This window comes from Ursus arctos, unplaced genomic scaffold (assembly GCF_023065955.2).
Source record: "Ursus arctos isolate Adak ecotype North America unplaced genomic scaffold, UrsArc2.0 scaffold_20, whole genome shotgun sequence".
Taxonomy (NCBI): Eukaryota; Metazoa; Chordata; class Mammalia; order Carnivora; family Ursidae; genus Ursus; species Ursus arctos.
Window position 1 is genome coordinate 25,590,275 of NW_026622875.1, and position 14,328 is coordinate 25,604,602.

The window sequence follows — 14,328 nt, forward strand, 5'->3', positions numbered from 1 at the left end:
AGTATTTTTATTTTCTTCTTTCTGATTACTGGATCTTATTTCTCATTTGTTTCCATACTTGGGAAGGGAAGAAAATAGTGCCATTTTAAAGATTCAAAAAAAAAATCAAGAAACTTTATATAAAATCTGGATTTGTAACTATCCCTGAGGACAAGAAAAAGAAAAACAAAACAAAACAAAACAGAAAACCTGGCAACACTGGACAACATAGCAACGAACAGCTAGCTCTGAGAAGCAGCTACCTGCTTTAGACTGGGTTTGAGCTCCCGCATAAGTCATAATCTCCACCCCTCCCAACAAAGAAGCCAAGTGTCAATTTGTCACTCACCATAAGGCTTAAAATGTTACTTTTATTACATTTAGTTTCCCCCCTTCCCTGTACTTACTTCTTATCTGTCTGGCTCCTGCAGGTATTTGAATTACTTGTCCTCGCTCTACAGCCTTTTTATAGTCTACCTAAAGGCCAAATCCAGTGAAACATAATCAGAGTGTCTGAGTATTCAGCAGCTTTACTAGAAGACAAAAAATATGTACAAAATATCTGTCAGCAGATAGTGGATAAATTATAATAAAATCATACAATGCAATACTATTGCAGCACTAAAAAGGAATGAATGATTGATACATACAACAACATGGTTGAATCTCAATAATGCTGAGTAAAGAAATAAAACAAAAAAAGAGTACAGAGGGTATTATTCCATTTATATAAAATTCCAGAAAATGCAATTAACCCATAGTATTAGAAAGCAGACCAGTAGACAGAAAGCAGAGCAGTGGCTGCCTGGGGATGGGATAAATAAGTGGGGCAGGGGGAAATGAATCACAAAGGGCTATGAGACAACTTTTGTAGTTGAAGAACGTATTTATTATCCTGATTGTGGTGATGGTTCTATGGGTTTATATATGCGTCAGAGCTCATTAAATCATACACTTTGAATTTGTGCAGTTTATTATATGTCATCACACCTCAATAAAGCTCTAAACAAACCAAAGCAAACCTAACCAAACAAAAAACTCAAAACAGAAACAAACAAAAAACCACATCAACTCTCTGCCATATATACTAGTAGGAGCTCAATAAATGTCTACATAAGTGTCATTGACAAGATATTTGTAGTCATTGATTACTTACACTGATTCAGAAAGAAAAAATCTGCAATTCTGATCCTGATAGCTTGCTATTAAATTTTTATCCCTAGAAATGCCATAACACTCAGATTAAAGAGAACGTCCAAAAGCTTCTGGAAATGGATAACAGTGGCTGCCTCTGGAAAGGAGAAATAAGATATCAAGGGAAAAGGAAAGGCAAATAACTTTTACTTTTTTAATTGGTTGCATGCCTGTAATATTTCTATTAAAAAGTTCTTTTTTAGAAAAAACTTGATTATAAGAAACACGCACTGAAAGATTATAGGAAGTGATTTGAATATGTTTATATATATACATATATATACATATATATATATATTAGAGAGAGAGAACGGGTGTGAGTAGAGGGTGCTGGGTGGGGGGGGTGGAAGACAGAGGTAGAGAATCTTTTTTTTTTTTTAAAGATTTTATTTATTTATTTATTTATTTATTTGACAGAGATAGAGACAGCCAGCGAGAGAGGGAACACAAGCAGGGGGAGTGGGAGAGGAAGAAGCAGGCTCATAGCAGAGGAGCCTGATGTGGGGCTCGATCCCAGAACGCCGGGATCACGCCCTGAGCCAAAGGCAGACGCTTAACCGCTATGCCACCCAGGCGCCCCAGAGGTAGAGAATCTTAAGCAGTCTCCATGTCCACCTTAGAGCCCCATGCAGGGCTTAATCGCACAACCCTGAGTCAAAAATCAAGAGTTGATTAAATCAACTGAGCCACCCAGGCACCCCTGTCTTCATAAAATATTTTAACCCAGAGATGATTTATAGCTAATAAAGTAAATTAAACATATTTAAGTTTCTGGTGATGATGAGAGAATTAAGAAACTAGTCATTTATTAAGAATAAGACTACACTTCCATCCAATTTATTAATAACACTGAATACTAAAGTGCACCAGACAATGCCTTTAGAGTTCTAAGGGAAAGTAAATCAGTTATACAGACCTAGCTGAATGAAAATGTTTGCAAATATTAAAAAACTGAAAGTGGGGTGCCTGAGTGGTGCAATTGGTTGAGTGTCTTGGTTTCAGCTCAGGTTGTGATCTCAGGGTCATAAGATCGAGCCCCAAGGCAGACTATGCGTTCAGCCCAGAGTCTGCTTCAGACTCTCTCTCCCTCTACCCCCTTTCCCCCCACTGCCCCCATGCTCTCTCACTCCCCCTCTAAAAAAAAAAAAAAAAAAAAAAAAAAACCCTTAAAGTATCCTTCCGATTCTTTCATAAGTAGTTACTGAGGATATTCTCCAGAAAAACAAGAAGATAAACCCAAAAAGTAGACGTGGATTCTAGAAAAAGAGTGTCTCCAACCATGGAGCAGAGAAAAGGGAAGTAAAGGTGGGTAGCAGGGTTAAAGAAAATTAGGTTAAGTGGAGGCAGAAGCACAAAGTTTCATTAGGTGATTAGGGGCAATCACCAGGGCGCAAAAGAAGGAGAATCTCTGTACAAGAGTAGAGAAAATGAAAAAACTTGATATGATAAATTATGTAAGATACGCAGTGGGGGGGGGAGGCAATTTGAAACTCTAGGAAAAACAAAGCCATGTAAGCAGTTTGTGGCCCAAATATGAAGCATAAATATTTGGGCAATTGATAGTAAGGGAAGAGAATACATTTGATCTTCATGTTCTGCATATTTTTTTTGAGTGACTTTCTAGTGGTTCTGACAGAAGTCTTGTGGAGAAGAAAATGTAACCTTGGCACTCTTCTTAGCCTGGAAGTTGGCTGTTAACTTTGAGTCACCCAGAGGACAGAATAGAAAAGACTTATTGACTATGTTTAAGGAAGGTGAGTGGAAGGTGAGAAGGAAGAATGGCAGTAGTAAAATTGGAGAGTTGAAATACTTTCTATCTAAGGTTGAAATATTATCTAGAGTTTCACAGTATATTATTAAAAGTTTCAAAGATAACCAACAAAAAAGCTAAAATGAATGTAACTGTTAAATGTTGAAGTGGATGTTAGCATAATCCTTACCTTTTATAGCTGGGAGTCATTAGATATTGTATAAAGCTGATATGAGCATATTTAGAAATACTTAAATAATCACAAACAAAAACATGTAAAAGAGGTTGGTCCTGGGAATTGAACCTAGAAGTAAAAAGGGTTATAATATTTGTTGCTTTTCACCATAATTCTTTTGTGCTAATGTTCTGCTACAATTTAATTTGTTTCCTTTTATTTATTGCCATGTGTGCATTTTTTTGACTGGAAAAAAAATAGATGCTGTATTTTTTTCTGTTTATATAGAAACAATATTTTGTTTTGTATTTATCCTATTGAGGATGACTCCCTAAAGTAGGTCATTCTTTATTCCAGATCTTTTAAAATAAGCAATGATGTGGGAATTCCAAGGACACCAAGAAACTTGGAGTAAGTAATTGGTTGTTCTACTGATATTTTATTCTCTACCCTAACGAATATATAAGAATCCTTAGCTCCTATCCACACTAGTTTTATCCCTCTGCTTATGAGATTTATTTTTTAAGTGTCTGAGTAGTTCTGATCCTCCATTTTAAGGGGATAGGGTTTTACCTGTAACCAGGTTACTGATTCTGAAAGGGGAGGTATTGTGGTCCCTCTTATTACCAACCTTGGTAACTGATTGCTCATGTTTAGAGGGAATTGTGTTTTTAGTATTAAAAAAGGAATGGAAGGGGTGCCTGGGTGGCTCAGTCAGTTTAGTGTCCTACTCTTGATCTCAGCTCAGGTTTTGATCTCAGGGTTGTGAGTTTAAGCTCTGTGTTGGTCTCCATGCTGTATGTGGAGACTACTTTTTTTTTTTTAAGATTTATTTATTTATTTATTTGACAGAGAGAGAGAGACAGCCAGTGAGAGAGGGAACACAGCAGGAGGAGTGGGAGAGGAAGAAGCAGGCTCCTAGCGGAGGAACCTGATGCGGGGCTCCATCCCAGGACCCTGGGATCAGGCCCTGGGCCGAAGGCAGACGCTGAACGACTAAGCCACCCAGGCGCCCCTGTATGTAGAGACTACTTAAAAAGAAAAAGGAATAGAAAAACCATGGGTTACCACCAGTTGGTAGTACACCTTAATTGCAAGAGTAGGAAAGAAAGGAAAACCATTTCTGATTTTTGCAAAGGTCTACCAATACAAGTAATAGCAAATGTCCTGTAGCCAAGTGAAAATGTGAAGGAAGAATACTTCATTTTGGGAGAGTAAAATGAGACAGTGGTCATGATCCCTAAAATACTATGTTACAGATATTCATGTGGTTTGTAAAAGTAGTGAAAGTGCAAAGTGAGAAAACATAATCAGGAGACCTCTCTTTGGTCTAAATATCTAATAGCGGCACCTAGAACTCTGTAAGAGGGTTGGAGAAGGGAAGAATCATGAATAAACATTACTTTGAAAAGTTTTTCTTATAAAATCTATATGAGGTGGGGCCTGGGTGGCTCAGTCAGTTAAGTGTCTGCCTTCAGCTTAGGTCATGATCCTGGAGTCCTGGGATTGAGCCCCACGTTGGGCTCCCTGCTCAGCAGAGAGTCTACTTCTCCCTCTGCCCCTCACCCTGCTTGTGTTCTCTCTCTCTCACTCTTTCTGTCTCTCAAATAGATGATATCCTAAAAAAAAAAGATCTATATGAGGAAGACTACAAAACTCTGATGAAAGCAATCAGAGAAGAACCACATAAATGGAGAGATATTCCATGTTCATGGATAGGAAAATTCAATATCATCAAGACATCAGTTCTTCCCAACTTAATCTATAGATTCAATGCAATTCAAATAAAAATTACAGCAAGTTATTTTATGGATATCAACAAACTGACTCTAAAGTTTATATGGAGAAGCAGGGTGGAGGAGGGGTGAAATAGTTAAAGGGGATCAAGAGTACCCTTCCTTGGGGCGCCTGCGTGGCACAGCGGTTGGGCGTCTGCCTTCGGCTCAGGGCGTGATCCTGGCGTTATGGGATCGAGCCCCACATCAGGCTCCTCTGCTGTGAGCCTGCTGCTTCCTCTCCCACTCCCCCTGCTTGTGTTCCCTCTCTCGCTGGCTGTCTCTATCTCTGTCGAATAAATAAATAAAAATCTTAAAAAAAAAAAAAAAAGAGTACCCTTCCTTATAAGCATTGAATAACGTATAGAATTGTTGAATCATTGTATTGTACACCTGAAATACTGTATGTTAATTATACCTCAATAAAAAAGAATAAAGTTTATATGGAGAAACAAAAGCCCAGAATAGCCAGTACAATATTAAAGGAGCAGAACAAAATTGGAGGACTGATATTACCTGACTTCAAGACTTACCATTAAGCCACAGTAATCAAGACAGCGTGACATTGGCAAAAGAATAGACAGGTCAATGGAATAGAAAGTCCAGAAATAAACCCCCATAAATATAGTCAACTGGTCTTTGACAAAGGAGCAAAGGTAGTAAAATAGAGAAAAGACAATCTTTTCAATAAATGGTCTGGAACAACTAGACATACACAGGCAAAAAACAAAAACAAAACCAAAAAAACCCCACAAAACCAAAAACGAATCTAGACATAGATCTTACATCTTTCACAAAAAATTAACTCAACATGGGTCACAGACCTAAATGTGAAATGCAAAACTATAAAACTCCTAGAAGTTAACAGAGGAGAAAACCTAGATGACCTTGGGTATAGTGATGTCTTTTTAGATACAACACCAAAGATATAATCCAAGAAAGAAATAATCGATAAGCTGGACTTCATTAAGACGAGAAACTTCTGCTTTGCAAAAGACAATGTCAAAGGAATTAGAAGACAAGCCACAGACTGGGAGAAAATACTTGCAAAAGACACATCCGATAAAGGACTGTTAGCCAAAATATACAAGGAATTCTTCAAATGTAACAGTAAGAGAACAAACAACTCAAATAAAAAATGGGCCAAAGACCTTAGCAGATTTCTCACCAAAGAAGATATATAGTGGCAAACAAGCATATGAAAAGATGCTCTACATCATATGTCACCAGGGAAATACAAACTGAAACAACAATGAGATACCACGACACACCTATTGGAATGGCCCAAATCTGGAACACTGACAATACCAAATGCTGACAAGGATGTGGAGCAACAGGAACCCTCATACATTGCTTGCTAGAATGTAAAATGTTTCAGTCACTTTGGAAGACAATTTGGCCGTTTCTTACAAAACTAAATATACTCTTACCATATGATCCAGCCATCACACTTCTTGGTATTTATCCAAATGAGCTGAAAACTTATGTTCACAAAAAACCTGCATAGGAATGCTTACAGCAGCTTTATTCATAATTTCCAAAACTTGGAAGGAACCAAGATATCCCTCAGTAGATGAATGAATAAATAAATTGTGGTACATCTGGACAATGGATCATTATTCAACACTAAAAAAACCCCATGAACAATCAAGCCATGAAAAGACATGGAGGAAGTCTAAAGCATATTATTGAGTGAAAGAAGCCAATCTGAAAGGCTACATACTGTATGATTACAATTACATGACATTCTGGAAAACACAAAACTATGGAGACAATGAAAAGATTAGTGGTAGCCAGAGGTCAGGGAGAAGGAGGATGAATATACAGAGCACAGATTTTTTGGGCAATGAAAATACTAGTATGTTATAGTGATGGATATATATCATTGTACATTTGTCCAAACCCACAGAATATACACCACCAAGAGTGAACCCTCAGGTAGACTATGTACTTTGGGTGATTATGATGTGTCAATATAGGTTCATCTTTGGTAAATGTTATGATTCTGGTGAGTAATGTTGATAATAGGGAAGGAGGCCATGCTTGTGTGGACAGGGGCATAGGGGATATCTTCATTCTTTCCTCCTTCCATACCTTCCTTTATTGTGCCTAAAACTGCTCTAAAACCATAAAGTCATTAAAGTAAAAAAGACTTTTGTGAAAGGAACACTATCGTTATTGTCATGAAAACAAGTTGGCTAAACATCTTTCACTTTAAGCAGAACTCTAAGGTCAATAGAATAATTTTGAAATCTTTTTCATGCTGAAATTATCCAAAGAGGAAAATGACAAAATTTAAAGTTACTCTGCCATCTAAATAGTCACAACTAGGGGTGCCTGGCTGGCTGTCAGTAGAGCATGTGACTGTTGATCTCAGGGTCATGAGTTTGAGCCCACATTGGGTGTAGAGATTACTTAAATTAAATAAATAAATAAATAAATAAATAAATAAATAAATAGTCACCAACTAGCTCTTTGTGTTATAAGCCAAAGTTCTTCATGGTATTGGTTAATGAATGTTAATCATTTATTCTGCAATGCATTTATATTACACTTACAATACATTGATGTGTAAATGTAATTTTTAAATATATAATATAAAATATCTACTTTTGTACCAGGTTGGCTAAGAAATTGAGTTGAAATAAAACTGATGGGTATGTGTCTTCCTTTTTAGACACCTAACTTATCAAGGATGAAACTTCAAAGTGGGCCAGGGCTCATTTCAGATCATTTGATATGAGCAATGAGGTAGAATTCCAAGGTCACCAAGAAATGTGGATTAAGCAAATGGTTGCTCTACCAAATTCCCTACCCTAAATAAAAAAAAAAAAAAAAATTTTTTTTAAAGTCGGCTCCACTCCCACTGTGGAGCCAACATGGGGCTTGAACTCACAACCCCGAGATTAAGACCTGAGCTGAGATCAAGAGTCAGAAGCTTAACCAACTGAGCCACCCAGGCACCCCTACCCTAAATAATATTTAAGAATCTTTAGCTACTATCCACACTAGTTTCAGATATCCCTTTTGATATTTTGTTCATACCTATGGCTTGAAGCTGTTCATGAAAATTGTGGTATTTGAAAATCTCTGCCAAGAATTTTTGGAATCTTGATTAAGAATTTCACAAAAGTAGGGGCACCTGGGTGGCACAGTGGTTAAGCGTCTGCCTTCGGCTCAGGGCGTGATCCCGGCGTTAGGGGATTGAGCCCCACATCAGGCTCCTCTGCTATGAGCCTGCTTCTTCCTCTCCCACTCCCCCTGCTTGTGCTCCCTCTCTCGCTGGCTGTCTCTATCTCTGTCGAATAAATAAAAAATCTTAAAAAAAAAAAAAAAGAATTTCACAAAAGCAGAGGCTCCCAGGAGATGTGTGATTCTGTAACAAAATCAACACATTATAATAACCATTACTTTATTTTACAAAATAGCTGAACTTTAAATGTATCTATCGTTTGCTTGCATTTATGATTTTTCAGACTAAATCAACGAATACGAAGAATTTGTGAAGAGACAGAAATTGGAAAAAGATAAAGTCATTTCTTGCATACCATTAAGTATTTTTGATTACATTTTGTAAACCATAGGAATTACAGAAAGCTTTTGTGCATTTTTTAAAGGGTGGTGGATGAAAGACAAAGACTTTTTAGAAGGCTATTATACTTGTTACAGCGTAAGATAATAGGAGTTGGTGGGGAGGATCAGCCTTGAATGAGGATAAAGCAGTGGGAGAAAAAGCAAGAAATCTGAATGAGGATATCATGGGAGTTGGGCTATTCTGAAGGAAAAGATTCAAGTCTAGCTCTACAATTTAGAACCTAGGAGACTAGGTAATTATAAACACCAGCTCAACTATTGAGTCAAGTGAGAGGGCAAAATAAAGAAAATTTTAGATTTCTCTAAACTCAGAAAGTTGACTACCCATGCTCTTGGATGTTTAAAAAAATTGCTAAAAAGTTCTTAGCAAGATAAAAACAACATGGCAATAATACCAATAGCATTTCTATATAATTGTTAATTTGTTTAATACTCATAGCAACTCTATGAGGTAGGTACTATTGTTTTTTCCCAACAACTGAGGACACTGAGGCATAAAGAGATTTGTCCAAGGTCACACAGCTTTCCAGAGCAGTATGGTTCCAAAGCCCTTGTTCTTAATTATTACATTGAGATTACAATGTTATTAAGAGAAATTAGGAAATTTGAATTTAAAAGAAGCATTATTTTCAATGTTTAAATTTTGAGCAGGAGCTTCCTGGCAAGTAAGCTGAACATGAGGAATCTTAGTTGAGGAGAAATCAGACACAGTAATTTTGGGAGACTTTTGAAGTGAAAGAATGTAGTAGAGGACAGAGTTAGGAGTTGAACTGTGGGATGGAAGAAAGAGGAGGAGCTAGCAAAGGAATAAGACCAGTAAACCACGTAGGTTGTAGATACCAGGAATTGCCTTAAAATAAAGGGAAACAGGACTTTAAGGAAGGGCTAGGGGCTGGGTGTGCCAAGAAAATGAGGAATGAGAAAATGGTTGGAAAGCAGAACTCTGTTGATCTTAAAGTCTAATTTCATTTTGCTGTTATGAAGTCTGATTACTACAAGCTAAGGAATAAAGCGTAAATGAAGGCGTGACTGCTTCTTTTCAGAAATGTGACTGTGAAAGGAAGGTTGATAATACTGTAATTGGAGAGAATAGTAGCACTAAAATTTTAAAAAAGACAATGGAAACTGTGTTGAAAAGCAGAAAGGAAGAAGCTGGTGGATAAGGACATTGAAGATACAAGACCTTATAAAAGTAGTGGTGGAAGGAATTGGGAAGGGACGGCATACACAGTGCCAGGAGGACTGGCTTTGGAATAAGGGGAGAACAGGTTGATTTGGTGAGAATTTTTGAGATCATAAACAGAATGTGACTACAGATATTTCAAGATGGAGAGAATATCAAATTGGAGAATTTGTAGTCCCATAGCTTTGATCCCAGGAAACTAAATCAAGTTATCTATTAGTATGGATTGTGACTGGCACCTTTAGTAACAAGGAAAGCTGGAACCAGTTTTTGCAAAGAATATAAAAAAAATCAACCAGAGATGTGTGTGTGCGTGCGTGTGTGTGTGTGTTTAGGTCGATGAGACTTCCTCCAGTGAAACAGCCACACACTTCGTGACCTTTTGGGAAAGAATCCAGAAATAGGGGTAATTTACTGGAGATTGGCTTTGAAGACTGTAAAGGAATTGAGCGATTCTGAGGCAATATTAAAACAGAGCTGGCTCAAGCAACAGAGAATTTAGTCACAAATGATTCACTTTTGTATTGAAAAGTTGTGGGCAGGTGAAAGGTAGGAGTCACCGCCAAGGAAAGGCGGGAGGGAAGAGACGTTCAAGGGCATACTTTGGTCACGATCTCACGTTAGTCAATTCTCACGTCCATTTCAGAGTCACTGAAAGTAGTCCTATGCTGTGGGAAGAGAAATCCCATTCCAAAACTGAGGTGGTATTTTCCCAGGCTAGCTACATTCCTTTTTCACTAACTAGCCAATGCTGCCGCCTTATGCAAAGCCGGCACTGAGAGGATCTGCTTTTTAGAGGCAGGGACGACGCCAATCGGCCTGGGGCAGGCACTGTAGTGTCTAGATCGGCATGGGAGGGCCTAAACTGTTCTCGAAACCTTTTCACCCTCACTCGCGGAAACGCCTTGCCAACAGTCAACAATAGCTAACAATGCTAAGCTCAGCGGCCCTCTTTAAAGTCAGGAGAGGCGGGAGAAGGGTTTGGCTCCCTTACTCCCTCCTGTTTCCGCAAAGAGCGTCCCGGACGTGGGGTGGGGACAGCACGAGTCAGGCGGAGCTGTAGGGAAGCACCGGACTCGAAACCTGGGGAGGGGCCTCAGTGAAGGGGCTGGGGGCGGGTCTCCCTCCCAAGTCTCGGAAAAGCTCCAAAAATGGCGGGCGGCACCTCGGTTAGCGGGGCGCGCAGGCGCCACCGTGGCCGTCCTTCCGCCAGCCTCGGGCGGCCCAAGAACCGTCTACAACGGCCTCACCGAGAGGCATCCGCCGATTGCGATTGGCTGAGCTAGGCTACCGCTCCGTGAGAGGGCGGGGTCTCACGCAGCGGCCACGTTTCCCGCCCCGCTGGTGCGCGTGCGTGCAATCCCCACAGGAAAGCATTTGCGCGCGTCCCCGCCGCGGCCCCCAGCTCGCGCCTCAGCTCCCTCCCTTTTCCGGGCAGGCCCGTCCCGTCAGCTAGGCAGTAAGCGTCGCGGCCAGCAGAGGGCGGTCCGGACCCAAGTCTGCAGCGGCGCCATTGGCGTGTGGAAAATGCCACCAGATGGCGGGTTAGGATTGCAGCTCCGTTGAAGGCGCGGCCCCCGCTCCCGAACCCCCGGCGACCACCCCGTAACAACCCCCCCACATCGGGAATAACACACCGGAGACTTTTGGGGGGAAACTAGGTCGACGGCCGGCGGCGCCCGGATGGGCAGCTGAGGTGAGTGCGGGCGGCGGCGACGGCGGCGGGGGGCGGGAAAGGGGGAATGCGGCGGCAGCGGCGCGGGGGCTGGAAGCGCGGATCCAAGATGGAGGCCGGGCGAGAGCGAGAGAGCGAGGGAGCGCGAGCGAGGAGCGGGCGGGCGGGCCGGGCGCGGGCCCCGCGCGGGGGAGGGAGGCCGCGCGGGCCTGTGCGGGGCGCGGCAGTCGCTGGCCGTTCCGGCGCCCGGGGGGGCGCCTGTGGGCGCGGCGGGCACCCCGGAGCCCTCGTTCCTCCCCACCCCTCCCGCGGGCCCGAAAATTGTGCCCCCGCCCGCTCGGGCACTACAGCGACGGGCGCGGAAGCCTTTGTGGCGCGCTCGGGCCCGCCGCCAAGCCCGCCCTCCGCCCTCCGCCCCCCCGCCCGGACTCTCGGGACTCGCCCGCGCCCGGCGAGGCCGGGCCGAGGCGGGCTGGTGCGAATGCCGTCCGCCGCCCGCCGCCCTGCGTTTCTGCGGTGTTTTAGCGGCGGCGTCGTCACATGACAACGAGCTCGCCTCAGCGGAGGGGCCTGGGGGTCGCTCGGCGTGGCGGCCGGCCGCAGCATCTTCTTGGTGGGGTGGGGCAGGGGGCTGGCGACTGGGGAAGAAGGGGCGTCGAAGCCGGGCTTTCCCGCTATCTGCCCTCCCCGCCCCCGACGGAGGCCTCCCAGTGAAACGTGTTCAGGCCAGAGCACTGCCCCGCTAGTTTGCCAATTCCCCGGGAGAAGAGGCCAATAAAAGTTGTTTTCCCTCCTTTCTCGGGGTGGGGGCGGGGTGAAGAGCTGGGAAACTGGAGTGCCTGGAGTTGGACCTGGGCCTCGATTGGAGGGTCTGAACTGGGTGCTGCTTGCGTGCTCTAGGGACTTAAAAAAATTTTCAGGTCTTAGGATTGTCACGTCACCGTTTCTACCCACATTTGAAATGTTATCGATTCTCTTCACATTGCAGAGAATCGTGCCCGGGGCGTATAAATCATGGGATGGTTTTGGAAGCTTATAGACCCAAAACAATGCTGTTTGTGTGTGACGATAGCGAATTATTTGCTGTTAAAGTTCTTAAGATGATGAATAATACAGTTTATTCCTAATCGTGGTTGTGACTAGAAAGGACTATATTTTGCATTTTCTTAGGAAATACAGTGTTTGTGAAAGTATTTGAATTGCTATAGAGAAAGTTCTGTGATTTGTGATTTATGTGGAATTTGAATATGACTCTACCTTTTAGTTTTCCGTGTATGTTTTAAAGAACATTGCAAATTTTGATGGTGAAATATACCTAGGGAAGTATACACAACAGTGAAAATAAAAACGACTTGTTTATTTTATGATATATTGTACTGTATTTTCATATTTATGGTGATTTCAGATTTTAAAAAATTGTAGAAGAGGGAATATTGAAAGATCTGGAAAGGTTGTCTACTTGCTTTTGATTTTTGTGAACACTTATAACATTGCACAAATTGCTTTCTAAATAAAGTTCTGGAAAGCCTACAAGTGTTCTGCTAGTTTTTTCCTTTATATTTTTCAGAATGTATTTTAAATTTATTCAAGTGGTTTACCAATGGTCATTTTTACAACCAAACTACTTTTGAGTGGAAATTTCTCAGTATCCACTTTAGTTTTGATGTTCTGACAGAGTTAGGAGATACTGAAATAGATGTGAAATGTGGGAAATTATGTTACTTGGATCCCTTCCGTTGAAGACAGTAATATAATTACTGTTAATTCGAATGGTTCTTTTAAAGCCTTAAGGGGGACTGTGGTGTAGGGGAAAGAGCCCTGGACTGAAGTTACATTAAACAGTCTCTAGGTTTGTCATCTTTAGGGTGTCACTCTTTGAGCTTTACTTTCTTCATCACTAAAATGAAGGTACTGAATTACATGGTAGTTGTTTAACAAGATGTGTATGAAAAAGCTCTTTTTAATAGTTAAAACTTTAAACATTTTATGCAGTTTTAGCCTTTTCCCCTTGATTCTGTGTCTGTATATCTTCATAATCAGTGCTGTGAGGAGATCTAATGCACCCTGAGGAAAAAGATACATCTCTTTGTAGCCTGGGTGCAGGGTTACAAAAGCACCTGGCTCTTAGGGGTCCCAAACAGACTAGGTCCAGCCACTTGCTGCTGACAAAATCCAAAGGCAGAGAGACGAAGGTGGTGAAACAAGAAGGGAGTTTATTTCAGTGAGGCCAACACTGGGAGAACTGCTTCTCCCAAATGCTCAAACTTCTAGGTTTATATAAGGAAAATGTGGATCAAAGATGGGTGGGTACATGCAGGTGGGCAGTAAGGTCGGGTCAGTCACTGTCTTAGGGTCCGTCACTTGGGGTCTTGGTGGCTCAGGGCAGTCCTTACTGCTTGTTGGTGTAGTTTGGTTCTTATCAGGGAATGTTTTGCCGGTAGGGTGTTTTGCCTGAGTTAAGAAATGAGCCAGAAAGAGGAGCTTAATTAATAAGAAAGTACAGACTGAAGTCAAAATGGTCCTCTTTTTTCTTTGCTGCTTAGTCCTGTAGTTGGGGGAGTGTATTCATTTCCTTTTGGTATATAGCAAAGTACAACAAATTTAGCAGCTTAAACAACACCCAGTTATTGTCTCAGTTTCTGTAGGTGAGAAATCTGGGTACTTTGTGGCTGGACTCTGTACAGCATCTGACCAGATCATCTCATCAAGATGTCAGCTGTGGCTACAGTTTTCATCTGAGGTTCAGAGTGTTCTTCCAAGTTCAATACTTGCTGGCACAATTAATTTCCTTGAGGCTATAAGTCCTTCTTCTTGCTAGCTTTTGGTTATGTTACCACTAATCCACATAAGTAGTTCACATGACTACAGTTACTTTTATTAGACAACCAGGAGCCAGTCTCCATGACTTCCTCTGTCTTTGACCTCTAGACTCTCCTTTAAGACCCCCTTTTAAAGCTCATCTGGTTCAGTCAGACCCACCCACCATAATTACCTTTTGGGCCA

General features: G+C 41.6%; 1 protein-coding gene across 3 annotated transcripts in view; it reads left to right on the forward strand.

Annotated features, from left to right (window-relative positions):
• The first annotated feature begins 11,005 nt into the window (after window positions 1-11,005).
• Window positions 11,006-14,328, forward strand: part of STAG1 (STAG1 cohesin complex component) — a 432,120-nt gene continuing 428,797 nt past the window's right edge. For 2 of the 3 annotated variants that reach the window (XM_057315808.1, XM_057315810.1), the window contains exon 1: window positions 11,014-11,346. The gene's annotated coding sequence lies outside the window, so the exon portion shown is untranslated. Of the gene's footprint in view, window positions 11,347-14,328 lie in introns of all 3 variants that reach the window. The other variant, XM_026497089.4, reaches the window with a different exon arrangement.